The sequence below is a fragment of the Amblyomma maculatum genome, chromosome 11, assembly GCF_055883805.1.
Source record: "Amblyomma maculatum isolate TAMU_Amacu chromosome 11, ASM5588380v1, whole genome shotgun sequence".
Lineage (NCBI taxonomy): Eukaryota > Metazoa > Arthropoda > Arachnida > Ixodida > Ixodidae > Amblyomma > Amblyomma maculatum.
Genome location: NC_139354.1, coordinates 159,740,187 through 159,747,480, shown reverse-complemented (window position 1 = coordinate 159,747,480; position 7,294 = coordinate 159,740,187). Strand labels below are relative to the sequence as shown.

The window sequence follows — 7,294 nt, the reverse complement described above, 5'->3', positions numbered from 1 at the left end:
TACACAATCATGCTTACCAGCTTTCGTCGTAGTGGAATGCGCTCGGTGCGTTTTTCAGCGCGGTGGCTTTCGAAACTGCACTTCGATACCACCATGCGATAATACGCATTGTGGCATCTTGTAGAACAATTCTGCATCAAACAGCGGCTTCAAAGCCGCGGGACGCTTATGTTTTATCGGCGCAAAAAACCGTGCGGCTCATTAAGCGCGTCACGCCTGTGTAGGATGGCGGACGACTGCGTCCATTTTCGTTCTTATAATTAAAGTTCCTATCTTGTGGCTAGCGACGCGCCTCAAATTATATTATTTCCAAATGCGGTAGTTGTTATATCCATTCCCACATGACAAAATGCACAACGAGAATTTCATATTAACGTCTAGGGTGCCGGTCGTTTGCGCTTACCGCAAGCGCGCACCTCGAGGCGAGGTAGAAGTCGGAGGTGAAATGCTTTGCAGCTGACGCTCTCCGCAGCCCACCTGCCTTTACTGTGCAGCCTTTTCCATGCTTTACAACACTAATATAATGTGCGCAATGCACCAAGAACAGGGTGAATTATGTTCGAAAATAAGAGCCTTCGAGAACTGTCACACAAGCTTCGCCTTCTTTCTTTCCCGTTGTGCCTTCACTGCACAGTCATTCTCTTGGCACTTTTCACGTGCAAAAAAGTGCATGCGAGTGACTAAATAAAAATGTATTACTTCGGCAGTAAATTCATCACAGTGCTCTGAGCAGCCAACGGTATTCGTTCCAGTTTCAGTTAGCCTGTCCAATACCTTCCAAAAAAGGTCACCAAATGCAGCTAGTTTGCTGGCTTTGCTTATGGTATTCTCTACAGTGTTCACACACGGAAACAATTTTTTAGACGGATAAACCAGACAACCTGCCACGTGTGCACGCTCAATTACGAGGAGTGCCTCAGGAGGAAGGGCATCTTGAGAGCCCACTGCATCTTTCTTGCAGTCCATGCAACGTGCAGTTTTGTTTATCTTAAAAGCAACGTAACCAGCTAAGTAGTACAGTGCTGTCGTCTCTGGAGCTGGCACATTGTAGACGTGGTCACTGGGTATATTGCACAAGTCCTTGAATGGTATGGATGTGAGTCGATTCCACACCTCTTCTTTCACCATGTTTTTTCGAGTAAGTGCCTCACGGCGCTTTTCAGCAAGGCTTGAAAATGCACTTAGCAAAACGCGGTCATCGCCTCCCTCACAGTTACCCTCGACAGCCAACTTCACTGGTGTGTACAGCGAAAGCAGGCGGAGCAGTTGGCCGAAATTCGTAACTGTCGGGTGATCCCCATCACCTCCAAACGACCTCACAAGTCCAAAGAACCTCTGCAAAAGAAAAAAAATGGTGTCAGCACTGCCCTGATAAAACGGGGGAAATAGCACAATTACCTCAAGTGGATCTTGGTTCAAGCTTGCCGTAAGCATGTAGTTGACACCACGGCTGAGCAGAAACTCGATTAAGGATAGGACCGACATTAACGTGACACGAAAAGACTCCATGGTCTGGTAGGATGCAAAAAGCTTCAAATTTGGGACTGATTCTGAGTCATTCATCATTTGCAGGAAGTCTTCTAAGACCTGCAAGCATACAGAACATCATGATGAAACCGTTCATAAGAAAAAAAATTAAGCGTAATTTACACCTGACTTCACTTTGATTCGCTAGTTGACCAAGTAATGACAAGCGCACAATGGTTCAGAGAGCTGACCTTAATCTTTGGAGAGTCACGTCTGATTCCAGCTGCAGGAACTTTAGCATTCAGGATGTCAAAAACATCATTCAAAAGTTTTGTAAAGGTCTCTGTTCCAGCGCTGTCACTGAAGCCAGGAACTTTAAGTTGCCTATACACCTTGAGGCCAATAGCGACACTTCGGCTGAAAAGCTGAAAAAGAATCAAACCAACAAATGATGAACTCAATAAAACAATTGTATTTAAGACCAATGAATCAAGCTGAAAACAATGAAGTATCTTTCATTGTTGTCGAGCCTGATCACTTCATGAAAGTATGCAAATGAAGAAAAATGTTCTGAGCAGAGCTTTGATAAAGTCAGAAACATGGAACAAAGGTTACAATTCGCATATTTGTCAAAGGAGATAGGCATGCAGTGCAGAAGTTTGCAAATAACTCACATGCACGTGGCAACTTGAAAGTGATATAAGATTAAAAAATGCTGTTCAAAACTCTACACCTGAGTAGCTAGACGAACGTTCATCTTCTGAAGTGCCTGAGGGTTCACATGGTATGCAGTTAATTTTGGAACCACTTTTATGGGGACTTTCTTTTCAGCCTCAAACAGCCGCACATAATGCTCATAATTTACTTGGCAGTCTCCTATCTGAAATGAAATCATTGCATAGTGAGAAAACAAGGTATGGCAGCACAGTACAGTTGTAAGAAAACACCGAGACGCTGAGTGGTAAACTTTGTTGTAACATACCTGAGCATACTTATGTTTCATCAGATGATTCCTAATGCACTTCATTATATGAGGAACATCACATATGAAATGAAGTGATGCATCTGGAAGGCAAGGATGTTCTATCTTGCACTTGGCACTTTTCAGTTTGCCGCTGACTCCAAGATGTGTCCACATAGATTTATTGCTTCCTGCACCGTCACTGATAACTGCTATCACATTGGCACCATACTCAAATAGCTGTAAAACTGAACTCAAAACTATCTTCGCTAAAATCCACCCTGGCGCGGCCCCTTTCGTTGCATATGTAGCTACTGGTTGAATCCAGGACTGGAACATAGGATTAAACATCACTACTAACGCATGGTCTGCCAGTACGTTAGAGACTTCATTGGAAATGTCCCCATAGTTGACGAAGCCATCAAATTTGCAAGCTCTGTTGAACTCGGTTGTTTCCCTCAACTTGATTTCATCAATGATGATTGAGCCATATGTAAGATGCTCTGGCTTTCCATTCATGTGTAGCTTAATACTTTCCGGTGCAAATTTATTCATACCATACTCGCATGGGAGGCCCCTGAGAAGCTGTACGAGGCGGTTAGTGCTTGGAAGAGGGAGGATCTTCATATCAGAGAGCGTCCTGTAACATTTCGGGCTTGTTAGCCTCAGGAGCAGACACACCATGAGCCACTCTGTTGTGTACCGGCGTCCACGAGGTGACTTAGCTGCTTGCTGCATGACAGCGGCACGAATGGCCATCTTCTGAGGCGCAGGCAAATCTTTCACAATGTCATCTAAGGCAGTTGTGAAAGCATTTTTTAGCTTAGCACTAAGCCGACTTACTTCTGCTTTCTTGCATTCTCGTGCAGCAGTGGCTCGAATTAGACGTTTCCTTAGCACACTGGCAGCTACAGGCACTTTCTTCCTGGGCTGTTTTGATGCAGTCTTTCTCTTTAATGTCTTCTTCATGCTGACACACATGGCACATACTCCTTTGTCAGCATTTGTCAGAACTGTACAATCCTTGTGGTACACAGTTCCAGTTCTGTTTGACGAGTTTTTGGAACCACTGACATCATTCTGGGCACATCCAAGGCAAAACTTCATGTTGTGAACAATTTGCACTATCGCTTCCACGTCTTTTAGCGCGCGCATCGGCACTTCGACAAGCGATCTTTGTAGCAGTTTTCCATTTCCTGAAATTAGGTATGTAAGGTCCTCCCTTATCACGACGCTTTTGAGGGTGGAGAACACACCTGTTTTCATGCCTGCTTCGTAAAAAACCACTTGCCGAGGGTCTTCAGGCTTCTCTTGCACAACTAAAAATTGCCAGTTTTGAGGCAGTTGCAACGACGTACCATTCTCGACAATGCTTGTAATGTCAGTCGTATCAAAATCATTAGGAAGCTCCTGTGGCTCTTCGTGAGGGGACTGACAAGCCACAGGCTCTGCACGTACCGCAGCTCTGCACCTCTTCTTCGGTGATCGCCGCCTTTTGGGTGCTGAAGACAGGTAGCTGGGCAAATTGGGAAATAGCGTAGGAATGGCACCACTTTTCAGCGCCCACGAACCGCGCTCTATCTCCACAACCGTTTATTACGTGCTTATACGTTTTGTCTATATCTGACGGCTGGAAATGAACGTCGCACACTTTGCATGATTTGCCGAGTAGCTTGTCTAGCCCACCTCTCAAGAAGCTGCGGGTCCGATGGTGGAGGAAAAAAGCGCCTCTTCTCGTGGTTACTTCGGTAACCGCTCGTACAGCCAGGCACGAAGCAGGTCGGCATGCTGGAAAACCGGAGCTCTTGGTGTCAAGAAACCAACGCAAGAAACGGCTGGCCCGCGGCAGCCGGCTGGGAAGGTTGACGGAACTGCTGCTTGGGCGAGTTGGTATGCCATTTTCTGAAGAACAGCGCGACTTGGACAAGGACGGAAGGAAGACAACACGGCAGCGCCTGTCCGTGTTGTCTTCCTTCCGTCCTTGTCCAAGTCGCGCTGTTCTTCAGAAAAAGGTTGACGACTTCACAGGAAAACGACCGACGTCTAGCGAAAGTCACGAAGTATTCTTACATCCACAGGCATGAAATAAAATGAAAACAAAGCTGGGACAGCTGTACTACTGGAGAAAAACTCGGCAACGCAACCACCCGCACACACTGCACACACGAAACGCAAGCCAAACGTTGGCGCAAACGTCGACTGCAGCGCCCTCACACCCCCTAGGAGCAAGTCGCGCCCGGCTCCGGCGGGGGAGTTTCGAAACTCAGTTGCCGTGACTGACTGGCTCCATACCGTGACTGACCATACCGTGACTGGCTCCCAAAGTATCGCTGGGCGGCGCTGCGGCTCCTGATGGGCAACGCCATCTGTGGCAGAAAAACATACACTGGGACGCCGCCTGCTCGGCTCGCTGCCTTCGCGACGTGCGCCGCGCGCTTTCTCTCGAACGAGCACGCGCCCTGAAGTGCCCCGCAGGCGCATTTCTCTCCTGGATTACGTAACCGACGTGTATTTGCTCGCTCCGTTCGTGATCCCATCCCTCCCCACTTCTCTTCTTCTTTATTCTATTTATTTTCAATTCACCTATTTATTCATTTACTATTACTATCTTTTCCCTCTTTCTCTAACTCCTTTTCCTTCTTTTTTTTCTCTTATTTGCCTTTTCCTTTTATTATTATTATTATTATTATTTATTATTATTATTATTATTATTATTATTATTATTATTATTATTTCATTGTGTACAATGGCCTTCCGCGCTCTTTTTCCGTTATTCCTTCGCGTTTGGCCTATTCGACACAGGCCTCGCTAGGCTCGCTCCATTTATAGAATGGATGACCAAGTTTTCGATATTGCCGGCATTCGTGCCCGCATCAGCAGCCACAGACGTGCAAGAAGTGTGGGCTGCTCACGCGCCCTTCAGCACCTTCTCTGCTAAGCGTCCAGCATCTGCAAGAAGCAGGAGGAGGCTAAACGTTTGCTCAGTGCCACCCAGAGGCCAACTGGCATGGAGGGAGTTATGGATCTCCGCACCTCCCAGGAGAGCTTCACATCTGCACAAGAACAAACAGGTGATGAACCTTTTGACTCCTCCATTCGGGAGGCTGATGTGTCGTTCGTATATTCAACTATTGAGCTACCGTCAGGGTACGCGTCCTCCCCCGCTGAGGGCTCAGATCCTCCACCCGTTATGAAGCCACAGGGCGCCGAATAGTCCCACCACCTCAAACGCAGAGAAGGTGGCACAAACTGAGTCCGCCAGCCACGCCGCTTCTGCTCTTAGCGCAGCGCCTGCAGTAGAGGCTAACCTAACCGCTAATGAGCAAGAACTTACCATCGGTGATGCCTTTAGCGATGAAGAATATGCTCGACAGGCGCAAGGGGGCAATCCTCGTCTCCGAGGGAACTCCGACCACCGTCCCAACATTAGAAAAGAGGGACAAGCGGGCCATGAAGAAAGAGGCCAGCTTCCGCCGCATTCACAAGGAAGCAAAAGCGGGCCGAAGGAGCGCAATGTGACGCAGAGCGTTAACCCCCCTTCGCAGCGCCGTCGACCGCGCTTTCGCCCCTTTGTACCACCCAGGGAGCCATCTCCGAATCGCCGCCTCAAAAACAGGACCGCGCAGATAGAGACAGTTCTATTTCGGCCAGTGGGCAGAAAGGCCAACTTCTTGGCTCTCACGCAGGAACGCATTGCAGCGCATTCCTGTAAAATGCAAGACGTAAAACAAGTCAGAGTGAACTTCCGGCGCAACATTGTCGCGGTGGACGTGAGAACAGCTGACCTCAGCCCTTTTCTCGCGGTGAGCAGCATTTGCGAGCTGGCGGTCCGCGCCAAAGCAGCCAAAACAAACACCTGCTCAGATCTACTTTTCGGTGTCGATCAAGACCTCAGTGTCGATGAGATTGCAGCCTCAGTTGACAGCGCCGTACCCGTAGTGGGATGCCAGCGCAGTGGCAATGCAGTCATTATTCACTTTGAGGGCACCCAGCCGCCCGAACCAGTGGCTCTCTTTAAGCTTCGCCGTGCGGTCCGCGCTAGACGGCCACGCCTCACACAGTGCCTCAAGTGCGGATTGCTGGGGCACGCCACAGCTGTTTGTCGGAATGACAAGCGCTGCTTCCGTTGCGGAGATATAGAGCACGCCATGGCGGATTGCACAGCAGAGAAGCCGCGTTGCGTCAACTGCAACGGCACTCATGCCGCAACAGAACCTCGCTGCCCTCGCTGGCAGTTAGAAAGGAAGGTAGCTACTCTCCTGGCCACATCAGATAAGCCGCTCACGCGCCGTCAGGCAGTGCAGATCGCTAAGGGTACGGGGGACGAAGCAGAACCCGCCCAAACAGAGAGCGCCGCACGCATTCGTACTAAACAAAGTACCGCACGCGGCACTTCCGCGCAAACGATTGCCCCTGCAGCAAATAAACCTCGCGCCGAGACAAATGCGGGAAAACCACAGCCTTATAAGGCAGCTCTGACGGGCAAAACCGCAACTGCATCCGAAGCGCAGAAAGATATAGTCATCGCTGCCCTCTCAGCAGCGGTGCAAGCCCTACTGGAGCACCTCCCCGTAAACTCGACAGCGCGTCAGCTCTGCCAGGCGGCTCTGGCTGCGCAACAATCACTCAGCCACAATGGCTAACCAGCTAAGAGTCAGGCCGCGGATATTTCAATGGAACTGCCGTTCCCTCCGCCGCCGGCAGGCAGAATTAGCTCACATCCTCCCGCTTCGCACATATGATGTTCTCGCGCAACAAGAAACATATGTGCGAGCGGATGACTTCGCGCTACCTGGCTTCGTCGGGTACGCAGCGCAACACAGTGCAAACTGGATTCGTGCTCTCTGTCAGGACTGCGGAGCAGTG

The 7,294-nt window shown here is 49.2% G+C and overlaps 1 pseudogene across 1 annotated transcript; it reads right to left on the bottom strand.

The window, feature by feature from the left end:
* Positions 1 to 921: 921 nt before the first annotated feature.
* On the bottom strand, positions 922 to 4,284 carry LOC146175279 (uncharacterized; annotated as a pseudogene). Its single transcript, XR_014702177.1, has 5 exons — positions 2,450 to 4,284; positions 2,201 to 2,347; positions 1,719 to 1,892; positions 1,399 to 1,587; positions 922 to 1,335 (listed from the first exon to the last, which is right to left on the bottom strand). The product of XR_014702177.1 is annotated as an uncharacterized LOC146175279 (transcript).
* Between the last annotated feature and the right edge of the window lie 3,010 nt (positions 4,285 to 7,294).